The sequence below is a fragment of the Ursus americanus genome, chromosome 11 (assembly GCF_024610735.1).
Source record: "Ursus americanus isolate L20-20 chromosome 11, mUrsAme1.1.p, whole genome shotgun sequence".
Classification (NCBI taxonomy): domain Eukaryota; kingdom Metazoa; phylum Chordata; class Mammalia; order Carnivora; family Ursidae; genus Ursus; species Ursus americanus.
In genome coordinates, this window is record NC_142137.1 from 9,595,256 (window position 1) to 9,620,785 (window position 25,530).

The 25,530-nt window shown below is 41.8% G+C and overlaps 1 protein-coding gene and 1 non-coding gene across 4 annotated transcripts in view; both read right to left on the reverse strand.

Annotated features, from left to right (window-relative positions):
• BACH2 (BACH transcriptional regulator 2) overlaps positions 1-25,530 on the reverse strand; it is a 358,628-nt gene that overhangs the window by 50,495 nt on the left and 282,603 nt on the right. The window lies entirely within an intron of this gene.
• Positions 6,178-6,284, reverse strand: LOC123798606 (U6 spliceosomal RNA). Its single transcript, XR_006781372.1, has one exon. It is a non-coding gene; the product is annotated as a U6 spliceosomal RNA (small nuclear RNA).

A 25,530-nucleotide genomic window follows, 5' to 3' on the forward strand; every position in this document is an offset into this window, starting at 1 on the left:
TTTCTTTTTTTTTTTTTAAAGATTTTATTTATTTGAGAGAGAGAGAGTGAGAGAGCGCACGCACAAGCAGGGAGGAGGGGATAGGCTGGTGATGGGTAGTAAGGAGGGCACGTATTGCATGGTGCACTGGGTGTTATACACAACTAATGAATCATCGAACTTTACATCAAAAACCAGGGATGTACTGTATGGTGACTAACATAATATAACAAAAAATATTAAAAAAATAATAAAATAAAATAAAATAATCTTGATATAAAAAAAAGGAGGGAGAAGCAGACTCCCCACTGAGCAGGGAGCCTGATATGCGGGACTCAATCCCAGGACCCCAAGATCACGACCTGAACCAAAGGCAGACATGTGACCAACTGAGCCCTCCAGGCTCCCTCAAACAACTAATTTCTTAAGAATCTTTTAAAATGCTATTTACCCAGACTGCCCATCCTAGCCTTTGTTCCTTACACAATGGGCCACCAAAACACAACCTGCATCTGCACAGACCAGTGCATGAGACAATGGAAATGTTTCAAGTAGTGCAAATGTAAAACGAAGATTCTTCTTACAGTCCTGTAACTTGCATATTAAAAAAAAAAATCTGAGTGTTTCAGGGGGAGGACTCCCACTGCATCCCAACCTTGGTAAAATGGAAAGTGAAAAGCACACCTGGTCTTACATATGAACGTGGGGTTATGTTTGGTCATATGCAATACTTTATATAAAACTGCTTCATAAGGACCCTAACTTGATCTATTATTATGATTATAATCATCAAATTAGGCTGCTCACAGTGGCAGAGCTGGGAACATAGCTACCACAGGGGTTAACTCTTACTACCATGGTACCAAGTCTGACTGGCAACCCTCCAGAGGGAGAAGAAGGGCCAGGTGTGGTTTTTCTCTACTGCTTTTCAGCCCTGAGAACAGGCGCCTGCGAACCCAGATCTTGGGTAGAGTAATCACCTAACAGTGCATTTGCAGAACCCTGCTGGCTTCCACTGGAAGGTGTTGTACTGCCGCTTTTTCTTTTTTGTAAAGTCTGTGTAACTTTTATTTCTTAATATAATAGGATTTTAAAATACATTATTTTCAATGTTTATCTTTTGTAGAATTTCAGCATACTTTCCATTTTACCCTTTTATCAATACAATCAGTTGTCATACTATTGACTAGGCAGCAGTGAGCTAGTCTCACCAGAAGGAGGGCTTAATTTTCAGTATTTTTACCAGTGGCTGGGTTCACAGTGGCTCTAGTCTTCACATACTAGCCATAAAGAGACATTTGAATTGGAATGAAAGTTTAAAGGTGGCAAACGGTGTACGTTCTGGTTAGGCCTAATTAGATTTAATATTTTGGAAAGAAAAAAAGATACAACCCAAATGTAAGATGGAAATAATTATTTGAGCATATATATGATGAAAACCAATAGGACTTCTAGTGATTCCAGTCTTTGAATATGGTTAGAAAGAGAACATGTTCTCAGTGGGAGAGAATGTTGGGGACAAAATGGCAAAACCCGAAAAGTGACATAGGTTCCCTGACTTGATGAGCAATTATTTGGACTGTGTACAGTTATGGCCCTTTATTTTAATAAGCAATATTAAACTCAGGAAAAAAATGACAAAAAGACCAGAAAAGTGGTCATATTTATGAAAAAGAAAATGGGATTTACGTACTATGAGAAAATAATTCTAGTGGCAACTGAATAATTACTTTCAACAGGAATCTCTTCACAAATTCTGGATCGGGGGAACAGCATGAGATCATGACATACAGGTCAAGTTTTGAACTTTTTCTGGAAGTAGTTGCTACCTACAGGAAGAACGTAAGTCAGTGTGATATTATTTGATAGGGTTATACACAGCTCTGCCTGTGGACGCTCAATACATGTGGAATGATGACCAGCTCTTTGCTATCATCATGGAGAGTAAAGAAAGGGAAATGGGGGGTGAAGGAGGTAAAGTGGTGGTCCTGGGGGACTCAGGCTACTGCAGAGTTTTCTTTTTTCTTTCTTTCTCTCTTTCTCTTTTCTTTTGTCTTCTTTCTTTCTTTCAAATATTTTATTTATTTATTTGAGAGAGAGAGCACAAGCGGAGTGGTGAGGGGCAGAGGGAGAGGGAGAAGTAGACTCCCCACTGAGCAAGGAACCCAATGTGGGACTTGATCCCAGGACCCTGAGATCATGATCTGAGCTGAAGTAAGACACTTAACCAACTGAGCCACCCAGGCACCCAGAGATATTTCTTAATTGGCTACAGGTGCTGTGGAAGTTGTGAGTTTGAGGAAAGAGAGAAAAAGGGTCTAAATTTATTGCTAAGACAGAGGGCCAGAGGCAGGTAATGGAAGCCCAGAGCAGGGGAGATGGGAGAAGGGTATGAAGGGCTGCCGTGGCAAGTGGGAGGTGGTCCTGGGGCAAATGGGGAAGAGGACGTAGCCACTGAATCTGCAAGGGCAGAGAGATGATGGAAAGACAAAGAACTTCCTGGCAACAAGCACTACTGAGTCATAACAAGCTATTAGAAGGAGGTTGTGGGATCAGCTTTTCCAGAAAAAAAAAAAATTAACATTAAGAGAGATAAAAGTCTTTTTTTGGATTGTTTAGGTTTTGTTTTAGATGTAGGTAGCTGGAATTTGAGGACTTCTTATTTTTCATTTTCTGGAAGGCACATATCAGAATTATATTTTAACATAACTGTGACTTTCAGACATATATTCAGATATAACTCCCGTCTGTGTGGATTAGAATAAACATCTGAACGGAACTTTATGGATCATGAACCACGAATTTTCCTGTTACTATATCATTTCTTCCTCCCAATAACTCGGTAAGTGAGGTGTTCATGATTCTTATTCTCATTTTCTATGAAACTGTGGTTTGGAGAGCTTAAGCAACTTGCCCAAGGTCACGGGGCTTAAGTCCTGAGCCCCTCACTCCAGAGCATGTGTGGACCTCCCCGTATTTCTACAGCCATTGTAACCAAGCAGCTGTGACACATTTTCTTTGATCATTCCTCATAAAAGATATTTTTTCATTTTGATCATTACCCTCACATATTTCAAGAAAAGGCGTGGGTACTGTGCATTCTACAATAGCCAGAAATGAAAACCAAGAAGGCAGGCACCGACAGAACAGACCTTGGGCTTGGATTTTCCCACTGCATGGCCGACTTTCATCTCTCCCCTTTGGCTTGATTTTGCTCCACTTGCACAAGCTGAGAGCTTCAGTTTAAACATTTGGGAAATATTCTAAATGTGTGTGGGAAATCTCCATCCTCCTCCCTTAAGGGGGGGCCAAAATTCTCCATAAAAGAGTATATTGATTCGAACAGGACATAATCTTTGCCTCCATTTTATAAAGTTTCTTTTAATCATTCACCTAACAAATATTTATTAAGTACCTACTATGTGCCAGATAATTCTAGGCTCAAGGGACAGAATGGGAAACAAGTCAGGTAGGATAGTTGGCACTTGTACTCTAGTCCTGCACTATGCTGGTTAGTCCAATATGATGGGTCCCTAGCCACGTGTGATAGACACGTGTAAATAGACATTAAAATTACACAAAATTTAAAAATTCAGTTTAATTAGTCACACTAGCCACACTGCAAATGCTCAGTAGCCACACGTGGCTAGTGGGTACCATATTGGACAGTGCGGGAAAGCATTTTTATCGTCATAGAAAACATTACTGAACAGCACTGGTCTAGAAGAAATAGATAATAAACAATTCAGTCAGTGATGTCTGTTTGAAAATCATGAAACAATTTTAGGACTTTTCTATTATTCTTCAGTCCTTAAAAGGCATCCATATCTTTCTTTTTCAACAAACATGCCTTCTTTCATGGCCTTCTTAGTTCTTGCTTAGACCATTGTAACAACCTGGCCATTGTCTCTTTCTTCCTGAATTGTTCCTTTGTATTGTTGCCTGACTAAGCCTCCCAGTGACAATTACTTTGTTTCCCTGTTTCCTGCAGAATAAAACCCAAGCCCCTCTCACATGGCATTCAAGACTCTTTAGAATGGGCTCTCCTGACTTGTCCTGACTCATCTCATGCCATATGTTCCCTCTCTCTCCTACAACTTTAGCAACAAATTGGGTTATTGCTATCAAACCTATTACCTGCCATATCCATTCTTTGGGAGAACAGCTAAATTATAAGGATACCCACAACAGTCAAACAAATAGGCCTTTTTTAGAACTTCACAGCTGAAACATGAGAAGGAAAAGGGGGGGCAGAGGTATGTGGTTACAGAGAACTGACATAGAGGTGTAAATCATCTTAGCTAGTCCCGAAGAAATTCTGCAACACACAACAGTAATCACGTAGAGCGTTATCCTCTATCCTCACCATAAGGAGGGCTACAGACAGGTAAGGAGGCGGTATAGACGCTTACGGACCCAAGCAGGAGAGCTAGGGTATTTTGGAAGAAATACACACATCAGATTACCAAGAATGGTTGATTGAAAGAAACACACACAAGAAGTGTTTTCATCTAAATGTACTTAATGCAGAAAGCCTATTCCTGTATTTTATACAAAATTTATGAAAATAGGCATGACCCTGTGTTCCCAATAAGATGCTATTGTGACTTTCTTTGGGTAGAAATGGTACAAGACAGACAGGGCTTGTGGACAGAAAAAGTACTGGATTACGAAATGTTTCCTAAACTACAGAGACTTGGGACCCACTGTCACAATCTTTAGTATTTTCTCTAATGCAACTCACTTTCTTCCTTAAATAAATTTAACTTAGAAAGAAACCTGTCCTAAGCAAGACTGTCTGTGAAATCTCAGGTTATGCTTTTTCTAATACATATTAAAATAAACACAATGATTTTGAAAAAAATTCTTCACATGCCACTTGAGCTCATTTCACTTCCATGTTGTGCTACACATACTCATATTCTCAGAAATACTGGGATTAGGAGACTGAACAATTATTCTGGCTAAGTGCTGATGTCGAAGACATTTGGACAGGGCCTCTCCTATTTTCCAGTCTGAAACACGGGGACAGGACTTTGTGTTACCCCCCGGGGGTGGTAGGGGGGTGAAGTAGCCAACGGTGGTAAAATGTTGGTAGACATGAAGGGTTCATTCTTGATCAGCAACAACATCATTATCTTTTCTGGGGATAGTGAGAATCAATGGATGAACATTCACAGGGAGCAAAGAATTTCCAAATGTCTACTGTAGTTATCAGTCCTTTGTAGAGGAGTAAACAATGGAGGAGGAGACCACCGGGCAGTCTCTTTGGCAGCAATGGGCTCCTGGAAAAGGCTGATGGGGTACAGGTTTGTGGGTGGCCGCAGGGGGCCCTGTTGGCATCTTCTAGCCTCTGTGCTGACAGGCTACCTCGTCTGTGTCTAGTCCAGAATTCCAGATGCTGCAGTGAGATGGCAGCAGCTCAGCGAGGGTGCGAATGCGAAAATGCTCACATCAACGAGGCACAGGCTCGGAACTCCTGGACTGGGTTCCTGCTAATGGCACAGGGCTGCCTCGAGGGCCGCCACATGAGATCATCTGAACTGGACTCTACAGGGACTCAGCTGGGCAGCGCCTCTGCAGCTTTTGTCAGAGGCTTATTTTTCTTGCAAAAAAAAAAGAAAGAAAGAGAGAAAGAAAGGCGGGGGGAGAAAAACCTGACTCCCCAAATGAAGGGGGCTTTCTGTAACTCTTCTGCCATTTTTCTCTCACCTCTATAGCGTAGCTGAGCTCTTAGAAACCCGGTGTGTTAAAGCACTTCAGCAAGAAGCCAGGCAATTGCAAGCCCCTTCTCACAGCTGTTAATGGTTGTCGATGAGCAGGCAGACACAGGGCTGGAAGGAAGGGAGCCAAAAATAACTCCACAGCAGTATTTTCCAGGATTCAATAATTCCTGGTGCTGGAAAGAGGGAGCTTAAGGAACTGAAGTACAGCTCTGTGAAAACAGTGAAGAGGCTGGAGGGACGGAGGCCATGGGCTGCTGCCTGTAGAACCCAGTCCTCACATAGCAGGACTTGTAAGGGCTTTCTCAGGAACCTGGCATCTGAGAAAGACTAAAATGGGGAAATGGAAAGACAAGGTCAGGAGGACGGATGTTGGAAGTGACCTGAACTCAGCCCCCTGCGTCTTAGGTCCTGGGGCACGCATGAGGGGAGCTTTGTGTGTGTGTGTGTGTGAGTGTGTGTTCGCGCGCGTGTGTTTTATATGGTACGCTTCATGAATTTATGTGTCATCCTCGCGCTGGGGCCATGCTAATCTTCTCTGTGTCGTTCCAATTTTAGCATATGTGCTGCTGAAGCAAGCACTTCTTAGTGTGGGTTTTTAATCTGCGTTTCTTTGGGGGATTTACAAACCCAACCCATGATCAAGGAACCATTTTAGACTTAGAAACCCTGCCCTCGACTCCCAGCCTGGATGGGGTTGCCTCCCTAGTACCTTTCCACTCAACATGCCCTCTCTTTCATAGAGATTTGGAGCCCTGTGGGCTTCAGGAACTCAACGTTTTCGTTTTTCTATCATCCTGCCTCCGTTTATGTTTTTACATCATATCTCAATCTCACCAGCCATCTTCCCAAGAATTGTAGTCACATTATTTTTTTGGTTTTCTTTTTCTTTTCTTTTCTTTTTTTATAAGATTTCATGTTTAAGTAATCTCTACACCCAACACGGGGCTCCAGCTCACAACCCCGAGATCAAGAGTTGCACGCTCCACCGACTGAGCCAGCTGGGCGCCCCATGCTTTGCTTTTCATTTTAACGATGCATACGCATAATGGAGGAGTCTTTTCCCTGACGTTTTCACTGTCACTCAATTCGGATTGGCATGTGTCTCTCTTACATCGTTCTACCTGCTCTCTGAAAGTTTTGATACTCTTCGTGAGTAAAACTGAGTCTCCAAACAGCACTTCCATTTGAACCATAGACTTGATCTTTCCGGGCTCGGCAAACCATCACCCACTCAGAACCTAGACAGGGAAGTGGCAGATGATTCAAGCTTCATTAGGAACAAGTCATGCCAAAGTAACTTCGTTTCTGGTTTTGATAGGATTACTGCTCAGAGAATGCAGTAGAAATAGCATCCCAGGATTGCAGCAAGGCAGCTATCTCTTCAGTCACTCTTTGAAAAATATGAAAAGATGGGGTCTGGAAGGTGGTAAAATTAAGTGACCAGTAGTTGGATGATGGATCAATGTCAACTTCAACCTGAAGGAAAGTGTGGTGACATGACCCAGGCTTCTGTCGTCTCTGTTACAGTTAAGTTCTATATCTGACTAGGAAACGATGTGGGTGGCAAGCTGGTCAGATACTTCAGGAGAGAGAATTAAGATCCCAAAAATGACCACAGACTGATATTATGGGGTAAATTATAAAGATCCACTTTAACAAAAATAGACATCAAATCCTACATGGAGATTAAAAAGTCAACTTTGTAAGGACAGGATGGAAAAGTGCTGGCTTAACAAGGTGAGTCAGGACAGTGACACAGATGCCAGGAAACTTAGCACAATCCTGGGCTACCACAGGAGATGCATAATGCAGGAACAGGGTTACAGCTTTACTCTATTCTTTACTCTTCAGATCACATCGAGACTCTAGTATTCAGTGCTGTATGTTAACAGCAGGCCTGACCAACAAGGATCGTGAGAGCACTGAATCCATGTGATACAGAACCAAGCCCGTAAATCCTGAGAAAGTAAGATTTACAGGGCCCACTTAAGAGCTGTCTTTAGAGAGCCAATGGGCTATTACGAGAAGAAGAGAGGAAATTTGGCCTCTTTCATTCCAGAGGGCATAAATAAGATCATAAATAAAAATGTAAGGGAGCAGATAACCGCTACAAATGAGGAAGAATTTTCTAGTAAGCGCAGATGACAAAATGGAAGCAGCTCCTGAGTGGTGGTGAGCTCCCCATTGCTGGAAGTGTTCTAGCAGAGGTTGGAGAGCTACCTATGTCATTATAAAAAGGATTCCAAACTGGATGGGAGATTGGACTAGATGACTCCTAACATGACTTCTTTTCTTTTTTTTTTTTTTTTTTATTGTCTTGTGGGATTTATTTATTTATTTATTTATTTATTTTTTTTATTACTCTTTTTTTTTTTTTAATGATTTTTTATTATATTATGTTAGTCACCATACAGTACATCCCCGGTTTCCGATGTAAGGCTCGATGATTCATTAGTTGTGTATAACACCCAGTGCACCATGCAATACGTGCCCTCCTTACTACCCATCACCGGTCTATCCCATTCCCCCACCCCCCTCCCCTCTGAAGTCCTCAGTTTGTTTCTCATAGTCCATAGTCTCTCATGTTTCATTCCCCCTTCTGATTACCCCCCCTTTCTTTATCCCTTTCTTCCCCTACTGATCATCCTAGTTCTTATGTTCCATAGATGAGAGAAATCATATGATAGTTGTCTTTCTCTGCTTGACTTATTTCACTTAGCATTATCTCCTCCAGTGCCGTCCATGTTGTAGCAAATGTTGAGAACTCGTTCTTTCTGATAGCTGAGTAATATTCCATCGTATATATGGACCACAACTTCTTAATCCAGTCATCTGTTGAAGGGCATCTCGGCTCCTTCCACGATTTAGCTATTGTGGACATTGCTGCTATGAACATTGGGGTGCATATGGCCCTTCTCTTCACTACGTCTGTATCTTTGGGGTAAATACCCAGTAGTGCAATGGCTGGATCATAGGGTAGCTCAATTTTTAACTTTTTAAGGGACCTCCACACTGTTTTCCAGAGTGGCTGTACCAACTTGCATTCCCACCAACAATGTAGGAGGGATCCCCTTTCTCCACATCCTCTCCAACAATTGTTGTTTCTTGCCTTGTCTATTTTTGCCATTCTAACTGGCGTAAGGTGGTATCTCAGTGTGGTTTTGATTTGAATTTCCCTGATGGCTAATGATTTTGAACATTTTTTCATGTGTCTGTTAGCCATTTGTATGTCTTCATTGGAAAAGTGTCTGTTCATATCTTCTGCCCATTTTTTGATTTGTTTATTTGTTTCTCGTGTATTGAGTTTGAGAAGTTCTTTGTAGATCTTGGATACCAGTCCTTTATCTGTAGTGTCATTTGCAAATATATTCTCCCATTCCGTGGGCTGCCTCTTAGTTTTTCTGACTGTTTCCTTGGCTGTGCAGAAACTTTTAATCTTGATGAAGTCCCATAAATTCATTTTATCTTTTGTTTCTCTTGCCTTTGGGGATGTGTCATGAAAAAGGTTGCTTTGGCCGATGTCGTAGAGGTTGTTGCCTCTGTTCTCCTCTAGAATTTTGATGGATTCCTGTCTCACATCGAGGTCTTTCATCCATTTGGAGTTTATTTTTGTGTATGGTGTGAGATAGTGGTCAAGTTTCATTCTTTTGCATGTAGCTGTCCAATTTTCCCAGCACCATTTATTGAAGAGACTGTCTTTTTCCCACTGGATGTTTTTTCCTGCTTTATCAAATATTAGTTGCCCAAAGAGCCGAGGGTCCATTTCTGGGCTCTCTATTCTGTTCCATTGGTCTATGTGTCTGTTTTTGTGCCAGTACCATGCTGTCTTTGTGATCACAGCTTTGTAGTACAGCTCGAAATCCGGCATTGTGATGCCCCCAGCTTTGTTTTTCCTTTTCAACAGTTCCTTGGAGATTCGGGGCCTTTTCTGTTTCCATACAAATTTAAGGACTGTTTGTTCCAGTTCTTTGAAAAATGTCCTTGGTATTTTGATCGGGATAGCATTGAAAGTGTAGATTGCTCTGGGTAGCATGGACATTTTAACTATGTTAATTCTTCCGATCCATGAGCATGGAATATCTTTCCATCTTTTTATGTCTTCCTCAATGTCTTTCAAGAGTGATTTATAGTTTCTAGAATATAGGTCCTTTACGTCTCTGGTTAAGTTAATTCCAAGGTAACGTATGGTTTTTGGTGCTATTGTAAATGGGATGGATTCCCTAATTTCTCTTTCTTCGGTCTCGTTATTCGTGTATAGAAATGCACCTGATTTCTGAGCATTTATTTTGTATCCTGCCACGTTACTGAATTGCTCTATAACTTCTAATAATTTGGGAGTGGCTTCTTTTGGGTTTTCCATATAGAGTATCATGTCATCTGCAAAGAGAGACATTTTGACTTCTTCTTTGCCAATTTGAATACCTTTGATCCCTTTTTGTCGTCTGATTGCTGTTGCAAGGACTTCTAGTACTATGTTGAATAATAGTGGCGAGAGTGGGCATCCTTGTCGAGTTCCTGATCTTAAGGGAAAGGCTTCCAGCTTTTCCCCATTGAGAATAATATTTGCAGTAGGCTTTTCATAGATGGCTTTTATGAGATTGAGAAATGTACCTTCTATTCCTACACTCTGAAGGGTTTTAATCAGGAAAGGATGCTGTATTTTGTCAAATGCTTTTTCGGCATCGATTGAGAGGATCATATGGTTCCTGAGTCTTTTCTTGTTGATATGATGTATCACGCTGATTGATTTGCGAATATTGAACCACGCTTGCATCCCAGGTATGAATCCCACTTGATTGTGATGGATAATCCTTTTAATGTACTGTTGGATTCTATTAGCAAGTATCTTGTTGAGGATTTTGGCGTCCATATTCATTAGGGAAATCGGTCTGTAATTCTCCTTTTTGAGGGGGTCTTTCATGACTTATTTTCTAACCTGTAATCCTTGACACTCCTCACTGTTCCCCACAATCATTAAGAGGAGTTATGGTTCTTAGTATCCCTTAAACACTTCATACAAAAATTGACAAAGAAGAAAGACAAGGTTGATAGTATTTTCATTTACTCTGAATACCACTGGCAAAATATATGGCCTTGTGAGTTGGCAAAACAAACAGAGCTTTCTTGAACTTCCCCAAGTCTCCTGTGAGTCTATGAATGACATATCCTTCAAGCTACTTTAGTTTGGAATGCTGTCCTAGTCCAACCAGTCTGCTGAGATCATGAACATTTACAGAGAACACAGGGAGTCTTCATAGGATGTAATGGAAGGCAGTATTAAAAAAAAATAAAGAAGTCAGTGATTTCCTAAGTATATAAGTTTTCAAAGGCCATCAGACCTATTCAACAAAAATTCAACTGTATAGTTGCAGAACCTTGAAATTAAACAAAAGCAGACTTAGCAGACTGGGTTTCAAGACATTTATACAGGCGTTGTTTCCAGACATGATTTTCCCGTACTGAACAAGTAAGCTCTTTCTATTTAGACCTGTCAGAGGAGCTAGTGTAGTCAGTCACATGGACCTACAATTTTGTTTGAATGGAAAGCGGCGTGCCCCATCTTGTATTTTTCTGGGCTTGACATAACAGCCACTTAATAATATCGTAAAAGTTGTATACACCCTGCCATTCTATACACCTTGAAAATGGCAGGAGAAAATAGCCCGAAGGCTTTCCTCCTTAATAATCTCTTGGACAGGTTTTAGTACTGAACCAGGTAATCCTGAAATCTTTGCTAATGAGAGGAAAAGAAACCAGAAGCCCTGACCACAAGTAGAAGAGATGGTGGACACAAGGCAAGGAAAGAAGTGAGATGAGGTACAGGACTCGCTCTAAAACATGGCAGTGAGTACTGTGATTTACTCATGGTTGATACTCACGGTTGCGCTCTCTCACTTATCAAGAATGGTCAGAACTTATGAGAGAACACAACTCTGTACCACAAACCTGAGGCCAAGGCAAAAGAGATGCTCGTGCAATGATGGGGCCAACAAGGTTCCTGGAGATCACTCATTCTAGCTCCCATGTAGCCATCTGTTTCCTGTGCTAGTGCTTAGGACTCTGAATCTGGGTTGGAATTTTTTGGGTAGTTTTCCCAGGTCTGTGACCTTGCTATCTCATTAATGATTCTAACTCAAACTCTACACACAAAGTTGAGATGAACAATTGAACTAGGGCTTCCTGTTGTGGAGCTGGCAGTGGAGGGACCTTCTCTTGACACTGGCCTTTGATCACGGATGGCCATGCTGGTACAGAGGCTGCCCCTCTAAGTTCTATTAAGACAGAGCAGGAAGAAAGCTTTGGATGCTAAGATGACCATGCTCTTTCAGAAATCTTTAACTCAAAGCAAGTTACAATTTCAAATAATATCATACATTTTTTTCCCCAAAAAGGATTGAAGTAAATCCTAAGATCCAAAAATAACCTTCTAATACAGACTGAGGAACCCATGGGGGCTAGACTCTATAGGACCCAGGGAATTGTACAATTCAATAACTGGTTAGAAAAGGGGCCCAAGTGTGCATGAAGCATAAAAGAGGCTGAATTTCAGTAAGGTTTGGACCAAGAGACAATTGTATTTGAAGTAAGTAACAGTAGGAGCTGGAAATGAAATTTGCGCCAACTAGAGCCGACCTAAACCTGCTTGACATTATGCCTAGTGGAGGACTACCCAGTGGGCATGCTGGGTATCTCAAGGGGGAATCTGAAGCCTTTTTCTTACCATGAATGGTGATGATGACCATGAAAGGAAGACCCATGTCCCATGTACCAGGTATTCAGTCCCACCCTTCAGACCAGTCATACTATCCCAAGGAGCTAGGCTTAGGGGTTTAGGGACTTGCCCAGGGCTAAAGTGGTTAGTGTGGGAGCTGTTGCTTTCAAGAGGCTACTCTCTCTACTCCTCCTGCTACCTCCTGCTTCATGAAATCTGTGCTCTTCAATAAGAACTACTCCAGGCCAGAGAGCAGGGGTTGCCTGAGATAGGGAGAAAGAGATTCTGGGACTAGGCCTGAGGTAGACATTGGCATTCTCGATTTTCCAGTAATCTGTTGTGTGAGTCTGAGTATTTCTTGGTCTTTCTTTGAAAGACAAAATTGTATCAGGTCCCTTGTGTAGATGAGCCCCTCAAAGGAACTAATAAATGTCTACAAAATGCTGGAGTGCTAACACATAGACACACACCGTAGGTATGTGCATCCTGCCGAAGCTGGGGAGGTGGATAATAGAAAAACATCTGTGGTTATAACATAAAAACCTTACCCCACGGACTCTGCCTGTTTACTCTGTCCTAAGGCATTCGAGTTTTAGAACTTGCATATTTTTCCTTCCGTGGAAGTACTGCTGTTGATGTGGCTTTAAAAAATTGTGGTAAAACACATGTACCATAAAATTTACCATCACGATCATCTTTAAGTGTACAGTTCCGTAGTGTTAAATACATTTACGTTGTTGTGAAACAGATCTCCAGAACTTTTTTATCTTGAAAATCTGAAATGCTAGAACCATTAAACAAACCCTCTTTCCCTCTACCCCCTGGCCCTGGTAACCACCATTCTATCTGTTTCTGTGAATCTGATTACTTTAGGGTATGTCACATACACGGACTCATAGAGTATTTGTCTTTTTGTGACTGGTTTCTTTCACTAACGTGGCTTTTGAAAGTAACCCAGGGCGATGGGAAGAAAAGGTACGAAGAATGAGGGGGAGAGGGCAAATCCATCTCCCCTTGGTTTCTGGTGTCGGCCGGAAAGGAGGTTCTCCTCGAGTGTTCTCTTGGGCTGAACCACAGCGGGCGGAATGTACTACAGTTGCAGACAGAGGGTCCTCCAGGCAGAGTGGGGTCAAGGCCTATCATCCCCACCAACAAGCGTCTACTGAGGGCCCTAGTTATTGGAGTCCCCATTTTAAGTACACTTTCTGAAGTCCACAGAACCTCAGCAATTTTTGAAGAATTCTCATGAAAAGCTCTCAGCATCTTCCTGGGGGAGGAAGACTCTGAATAAATAAGGCCTCATTATTTTAAGAGCAGCCTCTGTCAGAATCTTGGCGGGAGAGCAGAAGAGGCAATGGAATGCGAATGAATAGTTTCAAAGCTGCCAGAGCCTGCTCTTGAGGAACGAAATATGCTTAGAATGTGTGTCCCCCATGGACGCAGGCGTGGGGCATAGAAGGAAGGGAAATTTGGGTTCAAACTGAAAGACAGCCTGTGGAATCTGGTCACATGTCAAAGGGGTCATTGGCAAAAAATGTCTGGGAACCACTGTTACACTCCAGTTGAACCTTGCAGGGCCGCCCCCATCAACACTGTCTCACATGTCGCTGTGAATAGGGCCACATCTTTAGCACAGATTCCTTCTTTCCCACCAAAACTTCCATCCAACACCCAGAACCAGTGGGGCCTTTTACAGCAGCTCCACATGGGAGCCAGACTCTTAGAGTCAGAAGATAGGGTGAACTCTGAGGTCACCTTTTCTTCTGAGCTGACAGAGCTCAACTTGCCAGTAGGTTTACTTGTAAATTAAAAAAAAAATTCTATGGAAAGACTTATCCAAGGCAACCCTAGTTATCCTTGTACAAGCCTGCTGTGAAATTCTCAGTAGATCTTTATGTTTTTGCCTTTTCCCTCCACCTGACTGCTGATCACCCCCTGATCTTGCCATCCACCCACCCAAACCCATGTTTCCTCTCTTAAACCTGCTCCTCGGGCAGACTTTCCTTCCCACCTCAGTTCAAGGCAATGCCTATCCTTCTGGTTTTGCAGCCAAAAACCTCAGTCATCTTGGATCCTTTTCTTTCTCTCATATCCCACTTCCAATCAGTTAGTGGGAAATTCTGGCAGCTTTGCCTTCAAAACAGAGTCAGAATCCAAACCTTTGCCTTGCCTCCCTGCTGCATTCTTGTCTAAATCACTTCTTGCTTGGGTTATTGCAGGAGATGCTTAACTAGTATCCCTGCTTCTGCCCTTGTCCCTTGCCCAGCCTATTCTCAAATCTAGCATCCAGAGCCATCCTTTAGAAAGACACACTGGATTACACCACTGTTCTAGCCAGAATCTCCCCAAAGATTCCCATTTCCCTGAGTTGAAGCCAGTCACTAAATGGTCCATCAGGCGCCCGGTGATCTGTCTCCTCCCCACCCTAGCTCTCACTCTGGTCGCTGTGTGTTGCCTGCTTGATGAGACCTTTCTGAACTACTGTATCTAAAATTTCAACTGCTGTCCTCATTAACTATTCATCTCCCTACTGTATTTTCCCCCATAACACTGATCACCAACTTACGTCTTCCTGTTTACTGTATGCAAACCCTACAGGGAACATAAACTGTGTGAAGGTATTGGGCTTATCTGTACACAGTCAGTGCTCAGGGCAAATCTGTCGAACAGATGAATGGCTCCTTCCGACCATTCAGGTCTCAGCTCAAAGGCCGCCTTCTTGGGGCAGCCTTCCCTGGCTACCCTCTCTCAACCTGCCCCTCCCTTGATGGCTGTTTATCATATCACCCTGTTTATTTTGCTTTTAGCACTGACCACAATCTCAAGTTATCTTGTTTTCTTTTTTTGTTTTCTCCACGAAAATGTAGGCCCAGGAGAACTCCAATTTACTCTGTCCTAGCCTGTGCTGTACCCCCAACGCTTAGAACAGGGCTGGGGCCCAGAGAAGGTGCTCTGTGAATGCTTCCTGAGTGAACAGAGCACTTTCATGACAAAATCAATCCACATCGATTATTTGTTTGCCTTGATTTTTTTAACTTGAAAATTTCAATCTATAGAAAAAAAAAAGAAAGAAATATACATTCATATACCATGAATCTGGATCCACCAACTGTTCAATTTTTCTAAATTTATGCACTGTCTTCTCTATACTATCAACATGTACACACACACATACAAACATGTATACATTTCTTTCCAGAACCACTTGAAAATAAATCATGACATTTCACCCCTAAATATTTCAGCATACATCTCTTGAGAATGAGAACATTCTGTATAACGAAGTACCATTTTCCTACCCAAGAAAAGTAATGTTGATATAACATTATAAACTAATATACAGTCAGTCTATATTCAGGGTCTCTGATTTGCTCCAAGGATGTCCTTAACAGATTTTTTATTTTCAATCTGCGAGCCAACCAAAGATCACCTACCTATTGTATTTACCTAGGATAGTCCCTCATCATTCTGTCTTTCATGACAGTGATTTTTTTTTTAATGATTTTTTATTATATTATGTTAGTCACCATACAGTACATCCCCGGTTTCCGATGTAAAGTTCGATGATTCATTAGTTGCATATAACACCCAGTGCACCATGCAATACGTGCCCTCCTTACTACTCATCACTGGTCTATCCCATTCCCCCACCCCCTCCCCTCTGAGGCCCTCAGTTTGTTTCTCATAGTCCATAGTCTCTCATGCTTCATTCCCCTTCTGATTACCCCCTTTCTTTATTCCTTTCTTCCCCTACCGATCATCCTATTTCTTATGTTCCATAGATGAGAGAAATCATATGATATTTGTCTTTCTTTGCTTGACTTATTTCACTTAGCATTATATCCTCCAGTGCCATCCATGTTGCAACAAATGTTGAGAACTCATTCTTTCTGATGGCTGAGTAATATTCCATTGTATATATGGACCACAACTTCTTAATCCAGTCATCTGTTGAAGGGCATCTCGGCTCCTTCCACGATTTAGCTATTGTAGACAATGCTGCTATGAACATTGGGGTGCATATGGCCCTTCTCTTCACTACGTCTGTATCTTTGGGGTAAACACCCAGTAGTGCAATGGCTGGGTCATAGGGTAGCTCAATTTTTAACTTTTTAAGGGACCTCCACACTGTTTTCCAGAGTGGCTGTACCAACTTGCATTCCCACCAACAATGTAGGAGGGATCCCCTTTCTCCACATCCTCTCCAACAATTGTTGTTTCTTGCCTTGTCTATTTTTGCCATTCTAACTGGCGTAAGGTGGTATCTCAGTGTGGTTTTGATTTGAATTTCCCTGATGGCTAATGATTTTGAACATTTTTTCATGCGTCTGTTAGCCATTTGTATGTCTTCATTGGAAAAGTGTCTGTTCATATCTTCTGCCCATTTTATGATTTGTTTATTTGTTTCATGTGTATTGAGTTTGAGAAGTTCTTTGTAGATCTTGGATACCAGTCTTTTATCTGTAGTATGACAGTGATGTTTTTGAAAAGTTCAGGCTAGCTGTCTTGAAGAACGTCCCACAGAGGATGTCTAGTCATAGGACCAGATGCAAAACTTAATCTGACTTATTCTTATATTCTGTGTGGTTTACTAACCAATATACAATGAGTTCATTTTTTTCTGTTTAAGTTTTTAGGTTTGCCGCTTTTTGTCTTTTTGCCTACCCTTTTATTTTTTGACTATGTAAAACATTTAAATGGTTCAAAAATCAACATCAAATAAAAAGATACACTCAGAGAGTCACTCTCCTCCCAAACCTTTCACACTCTTTTCACCCTCTTTCCATGGGTTACTTTTTTCATAATTCTTTATCTTTGGTTTCTTTTTATAAAATCTGCCAATGTGTGTATACACATATATGCTTGTAAGTTATACATATACTTGTATACATTATAAATATATATTCTTTTCTTCCCTTTTTCCTTGCACAAAAGGGAGCACACCATACATAGTGTCTGTGCTCTTCTGCGTCTTATTTTTGTCTTCTAAAATATATCCTGGAAATTACTCCATATCAGTTCATGGAGCTCTTCTTTTTTTTCTTTCTTATGACTGAACGGTACATGGTTATGTGGTTGTACATATGCGGATAATCTTGCACATGCGTTGTTCTAGATTTGTACAAATCCGTAATTTTTTTAGTGGATTGTTATGGACTGACTTACATCTCCCACCGAAACCCACAGTTTGAAGCCCTAATCTCTTCTGTGACTGTATTTGGAGATGGGCTCTTAAAGGTGGTAATTAAGGTTGAATGATGCTCTAAGGTGAGGCCTTGTCTCACAGGACTGGTCTCCTTGTAAGAAGAGAAGAGACACCGGTGCCCCTCTCTCTGTGCACAGAGGAAAGGCCATGTGAGGACACAGCGAGAAGGTGGCTGCCTCCAGCCTCCAGCCTCCAGAACTGTGAGAAAATACATTTTGTTTTGTTTACATTTTGTTTAACACATTTTACCCAATCTGTGGTATTTTGTGATGGCAGCCGGAGCTGACCAATACATGGGTATTAGAAGAATTAAATACTGCAGTCCTCCCATGTAAACAAGCTAGAGTTGATTTAAGAAGAAAATCACTTCAAAAAAAACTTGAAAGAGGAGACATTTCTGGAGGTCCCCGAGGAGGAAGCAAGGAAGAACCAGCAGTCTGTTGGCCGTAGAGGAGACAGGAGTTTGCCTACGAGGTAAAAGTTGTTTTAAACACGGCCGTGAGCCCTACAGGTGCAGACCCATTAGAGCGTCACTTTCTATTCTGACTCACTCTTCTGAAATCTCAATCGTACACGTGTCAGTGGTCTTCTTGCAGATTTTGGGCATGATGGAGGGGAACCACCTTATTACTGCAGGGCCCCCGTGAACAGCCCCTCTGACACGGGAAACATGGAGAGGAATGAAAGCCATGTAAGTTCCAGGAGCACCCAGGGGTCTAGGCTGTTCAGGATCCGGGGGTAACGTTGTGGTGTCTTCAGTTAAAGATGAAAGATGCCTTTTACTGTTAGTTTTGTAAAATGCCATCATCCCTCTGATTCATACAAAAACGTCCTTATTACTGAACATTCTGACACATCTCTGGACATAATCTGTATACAACCACAGCCTGATGTAAATACTAAAAGTTATTGAGTAACTTCCCAAAGCAGACCTTTAGAGATATTTATATATGTTGGAAAATACCTATGAAAGGACCCTCCTTTTCTTCAGTTTCAGTACTTGTACACTAGGCTGACAGGAAAGCAGGGACACTCTTCACATCCTCTCCTTCCTTCATAGCTGCATAAGGTTTGACGGGAGGGTGAGACTTCCCTTCTCTATCTGGGGATGCATAAGGTCAGAGACTTGGAAAACATCTGAGCTATTTCCATTTAAAATAATGCTAGTGATTTCCAGAAGTGTCACTCTAGAAAACATGCAAGAAGGCAAGGGCATCTGTAAGTTTCAATGACCAAGGTCAAGTTAAAAATGAAAAAGAGGGCTTAAACTTTTAATAAGAAGGAACTAGAAGAAATCTCTTCCCTCTATTGCTTTTTGGTTGTTTTTCACTTAACCAATGAGACTGTGAGTACAAGTTTGTTCAGCCCAAGTTAAGGACTTGAGTTTCTTAGGAGAATGCAGACCCTTGTACTGGACAGAAGGGACCAGAAAGCATGGGGGGTGACCTGGCACTTTTAGGGAAAAAACAAATGAGGCCCACAGAACCTCTGAAATCACATATAAAGTCATATTTGAAGTTTTATTCTTCCAATATTATGCTCCATACTTCACTTGGTTTTCCTTTTTTCCTTCCATTCTATTCACGGAACTGTTCAAATAACCCTTTTATTATTATAGAAATGTAATAATGCATACTGTAGGAAGTGGAAAATGCGGACAAGCACAACAAAATCCATCACAGTCTCCCATTCACAGGTCACCACTGTTAACATTTTAGCACATGTCCCTATGGCTCTTTCTACACACACACACACACACACACACACACACACACACACACGCACGTATCTTTTAACCAAACCAAGATCATACTGGGTGTATCATTCCCCAGTCTGCCTTTTCCAGTTATCACCACCTTTCCGTTTCAAGAATATTTCCCCTAGTTATCTAGACCACATTTGAATTTCTCCAGTTTCCTCCCACAAGTTATATAAATGGTTGTCCAAACCAGTAACCACTCCAGGACCATATCCTGCATCTCGTTTTTAAATCCCTTAAATCTTGTTTAATTTAGCATTGTCCCATTTTTATGACACTGACTTACTGAAGAAATCAGGCCATTTGTCCTGTAAACAGTCCCACCCCCTGGATTTGACCTGTTGCTTCCTTCGTGGTGTTGTTAAGCCCATTTCTCTCATCTTTGACTTTCCTCTAATTGGAAGCTAGATAAAAGGCTTTATGAGGTCAAGCTACACACCGAATACATCATTGGGGATGATGTGTATTTCGTGAATATTTGCATCAGAAGACATGTGACACCTGGTTGGCCCACCAGGAGTGATGCTCAGATTGGTCCCTGCCTGTGTAGGCGTGAAGGCAGTGTGTGTGTGTGATGTACTTGGTGTCTCTGTGTTGCTTTGTATGACAATAATATCCATCAAACATTCATCATCACGGTTCTAACCCTAAGTGATCACCTTTGCCTGAATCTGTTCCTGGCATTTAAAAACACGTGCTACCAGGTTACAAATCAGCTGAGGCAAGGGCTTTGTGCTCTAGAAATTTGTATCTCCCTGTGGGTCCTTGTATGCAGGTGTGTTAAGTAAGATCTGATGCTCGTAGTATCACTCAGGAGGCATACTCCCTAAAAGGTGACTTAGGGAGCACCTCTCTACGTAACCTCAGTGAGATAAACTGTTGGAGATGAGATATTTGCCAAATTACTGAAGGTAAAGTGAAAGCCAGTAATCCTGAGTGAACCTCATTTTTCGTAGAGAAACCAGCAATGGGGGGTTGAAGGGTTGGAGTCAATCTCAGTCCCTGCCTGCCCCCTTTTCTCTTCTCTTTTCCGAGGATCACCACTTCCTGGTGATTTCGGCCATCATCTACATGCCAGGGCTCCTCAGCCCTGCCTCTTCTGTTGTGCACTCTCAGTGCCTTGGGTAGATGGAAGGCACTGCAGATCCGTATCAACGTGCCAGGGCCTTTTTCTCCACCTGTGTGTTCCCACATCCAATTTTCTGGAATCTGTGGAAGGTGCTATCATTCTCGCTGTCCTTTCCCCGGGGCACAGACTTTTCTCAGCTCATGTTAGGATCAGGGTGAACCTCCAGGCTGTGCCCTCTGCGTGGAGTGGTTTGTTGTTCCATTCAAGAACCATTCCATTGCTAAACAGATATTCCTTTTTTTTTTTTTTTAGAGATTTTATTTATTTATTTGACAGAGAAAGACAGCCAGCGAGAGAGGGAACACAAGCAGGGGGAGTGGGAGAGGAAGAAGCAACCTCCTAACGGAGGAGCCTGATGTGGGGCTCGATCCCAGAATCAGGGATCACGCCCTGAGCCGAAGGCAGATGCTTAACGACTGCGCCACCCAGGCGCCCCTAAACAGATATTTCTTAAACTCTTTTTCATGATGTTACTTCTCGGCTTCCATTTCAGTGATTTTCTACTGCTTATCTGGTCAAGATGAAATTCTTTTGTCTAAATTTTATTTTTTCATACTAAGGCCCCATGGAATCTGACCATATTTTGAATTATTTCCCTAAATCTGCCATTTGTGCTGACTGAAGCTGACTCCTCAGTGTCCTGTGAATGCTTCCTTTTGGGCCTTGGCCATGCCAGTGACCTCTCCTGGAGGATCTCTCCCCCTGTTCTCCCCAAGAAAGTCCTATTGGTCCTGTGAGTGTTCGTTTTTGGTGGTCTAAACATTGCGGAGGAGATGAAAGGAAAATCCTGCCCTTTCCCACATTACAAACAACGGCCAACACAACTTGGCAGCTACAGTGAATGCTCTTGAATTGTTCAGCTTTGATTTCATTGGTTTTATCTTGATTCTTCAACAATATTGCAAGCTCTTTGAAGGAAATGACCTTGCCTTATATTTTTAAGTTAATCCCCCAAAGAAGTGACCTACGAAAGGGTCATGTGTTCCATTCCTCTGCTCCTATGAACTGCTTTGCTTAAGCCACCTTGTCCTTTTGAATATCTGCTTTAAACACACCACACATATACACCCCAACTCCTCTGAAGGTAATTCTGTATTTTTTTGTACCTTATTCCGGTGTTTAGCAACTTACGCTGCCATAAAGTTCTCCTTTAATAAAATAGCCGAAATCCCTCAGATGCAGCGAGGATACTATTCTTCTGTTCTGTGAGTGAGAACATCTGGTCAACATTTACTGTAACCGCTTTAAACAGGAGGCACGCAGATACTTTGCTAAACAGAACTTTGAAAGGTCATCGCACTTCTATGAACATCTTGTAAATCTGATGGATTTAAGTCATCCCCCAAATCTCCAGAGTTATAAAAGGTGTGCCTCAAATACCTTTCAGTATCCTGCTAATTTCCCCACACTATGAAGTTCTTACCCCAAATCCTGATGTTCCACAGCCCTAGTCTTCCCACCTTCCCACTGCAGGACACACAGTTCAACTCCTGGGCGACTACAGCTTCTCGAGGGAGAAAGAAGATTCCCACAGTCTAAGGTATCTCCAGGGAAGGAAGAAGCACTCTGCTACTAGAGTGCTCATCTCTACGTGGCAAGACCCTTGAGAGTCCTGTCTTTTTAGCAGACGTTTTCCTGGCCCTTTAGTCACTTTTCTGTTTTCCCCACCCTTCTCTTTTTGTAAAGAATGAAATAAGAATAATAGATCAGTTGCGAGATCCTCAGAAGGCCTCTGCGAACAGATCCCTGAAGTGACTTGCACACATCATTGCATTCCAACCCACGTCACTCAACACGGCTCAGCCTCCATGCGTGTGGCTGCTGCTCTCACAGACCTGCCCTGCCCTACTCTGTTCTGCTTGCTGCTGCTGCCTCCACAAAGGGTATCACCTCTACACTGTCTTCGGGAAGAATAATCTGTCAACAGCCTTTGCAAATCAAGAATTAAAAAAGAGGGACACCTGGGTGGCTCAGTCGGCTCAGACCTGCCTTTGGCTCAGGTCATGGTCCCAGGGTCCTGGGATCGAGTCCCGCATCGGGCTCCTTGCTCAGCACGGAGTCTGCTTCTCCCTCTGCCTGCCGCTCCCCACCCTGCCCCCGGTTGTGCGCGCTCTCTCTGACAAATAAATAAATAAATAAATAAAACCTTTAAAAAAAAGAGAAAAGAAAACAGAAAGCAACAGAGCAAAAATGAAGACTCAGAAATAATCAGAAAAAATGAGTCGCAATGATATTTAATACCATCCTTTATAAAGTAGAAGACAAAGTGAGATATTTGCTGCTTCAGCTGTAATTGTGACCTTCTGTATCCTTCCTTTGATTTTCTTCTAAACACAGGAATCTTTTGTTGGCTAAATCCCAGCATTTTTTTTTTTTAACTCTTGGGCCAACTTTTCGGCCTGCTTGGGGGCAGCTGCCGGCATTTGTTTTTGCTGCCAGTCAAACAATGTCTCACGTTGGAGGCCTGGCTGCATCCCGCCCAGGGTGCTGAATGCATTAACTTTTTCGCACACAGTCTTTGCCAGGCTGCACACAGAAGTCCATCTCAGACAGTAAAGCTCACTGAATCATCAGCTAGCTTGGAGCTGGTGCCAATGTCGGGTAGGGAGACTGTCAACATATTTTAGGAGTCTATGGCAAAGTGATAAATTTTACTATATGCACCGAGTTCATAGGAAAAAGAACACTTCTGAGATATCAGGAAACCGAAAGTGCCATTATTTAATTGCTCCACTCCTGAAAGCAAAAACAACACAACCTTTGATCTAGTCTGTGATTTGGTTAAAAACCAAAACAAACAAGGATAGAAACATAAGGTATTTACTGATGACTGCCAACAATTTTATTTTACTTTCTTTGTGCTTCTAAGAGCAGCCTTTTCTACTGACAACCACACACCACCCCAATGCCTGGATATGATCCCTTTTATTAAGAAATTCCTGAATCAATTTCCTGGTTTACAGCTTGTCCAACCAAGAATCCAGGTGTTCTCACCATAAGAAGGGTCTCTTTCAAAAGCTGTCTGCTTGTATAACCGTACACCCAACAGAAATGTCACGGACACCCCAACAATAGAGCTGAAACCTGAGGCAGTTTGGTGACATTCCAACTTTTTGAATGGAATGTGAATCCATTAAGATTATTAGGTAACTTTACTGATATCCTCAAATTTGTGCCAAGTGTTAAAGCTGCCAAAGAAAAGCCAGAATAAAAACTGACTCTTGGATTCCAACTCTGAGTATTTTGGTGTGGAAACTGTATTTTCTTGTAACTCATTTTAAAAAACACACCATGATTTCACTGTTTAATTGCAATCTCAGTTTTCAGGAAGCAAAGAGAAACAAGATACATAATCGATGTTTCTCTTCCGTTCGGCTTTCAGCCTAAATGGTCCTGTGCTTTTATTGGCAAAGTAGGACAGGTAATAACAGTGAACAAGAAACCTATTCTAAGAAGAACTGGCTCAAGTGAAGTGCCACTACATCATGAGTGACTCAACCATCTACTCAAGAGTGATTACTCTGCAACGATGAAGCCATGCTAATTGGACAATGGCTTGCTGCCAGTTCATGTTGGCATGACCTACAATACCCTTGGCTGACGGCCATGATGTTTCCCTAGCACACTTTTTTTTTTTTTGTAATCTGGATGGGAAGTGGAAATAATTTTTAAAAACTCTCCCCAGTGCTATTTAACTTCTTGTCATGAATTAAAAGTTTAATTAAGTACCCTGTTAAAGGCATGGGTTCTATGATTAAATATGACAAAATAATAGTTATGATTACTGATCAAGTGACGAACTTTACAGCTCTGAACTTTGTCTTTAAAGCTATTATTAATCTTAATTGAAATAGCTAAGAGACTCCATAATAGGGGAAAGAAAGAAATGTAAAGGATATTTAATACATATATACGGAGGAGGTTTAAAATGAATAGATGTGCCAGTAACTAATTTTATAAAATGTAATGAAAACAACTTTACTGTTAAGGCTTTGTTGAAGTCCATTTAAAAATGTTGACTACTGAGGTCATCTCCTATGATCTAGGGATAAATAGGTATAGTGAAAAGAATCCTTAAACTGGCTTTGAAATCAGGTCACTTAAAAATAATTTTTAGATATGTCTTAGTTTTTGTCAACTCAACTCCTTCTACTATGCCAAAATAGGAGCACATTTCTGCTAAGTTTCTTTAAATAGGACTTACTGGCCTCGGGATTTAAAAAAATGTAAGAGGTTTGGAAACAGCTTATGCATTTCAGTTTTAAAATTAGCTATTGCTGTGGCTATTTTCACACCAGATTTCCCTCCCTCTGTATCAGCACCATTGAGCAGCCTTTGGAGGTGGGATCACAATAGTATTAGCTCTTCTTCTCTTGGCTTCGCTTTATTACACCCCCATTTGAGACCGAGGCCCAGATTTCAGGGCTGGAAGTCACCTTTGTGTTACTATAAATAAGTTCTGCCTTTAGGCATTTCAAAATTATCAGCATGGTTCTAGGCCTTGAAACCTTCTTACCTGCCAGCAAGTAGTTACCTGGAATATTTTGACTTATTATTTATTTGCTTTTTTTTCATCTGCTGCCAAGTCTCACTAATGCAACCTGGAAAATTGCACCACAGCTTTTAATGAGGATTCTGAGGTAAGAGCCATTTCATCAGAGAAGACTGTGCTTTCCTTTTATGGGAATAATAACATCTCCTGTGTATACAGCGCCATCCTTCCAAGAAGTCTAACAGATCACATTTCAACAATCTGAACAGCAGCCCTGCAAGTCAAGCTGGTCACCAGTATTGCTACTCCCTACAAACTCATATTCAAATTGAGGTCATTAAATGCAAAACGCTAAAACCTTCGGAAATGGTGAGAGAGCAATAATCGGAATCTTCTACCACTTGCTTGTGTTCTAGGTAATCAAACAGCCCAGTGGTTCTACAGCTCTTTGACTGTCATCTCTTGCAAGACTGATTCTGAAAAGTCAGGGAGAATTCACAAAGATGAGTAGAAGAAGTGAGCTCGCT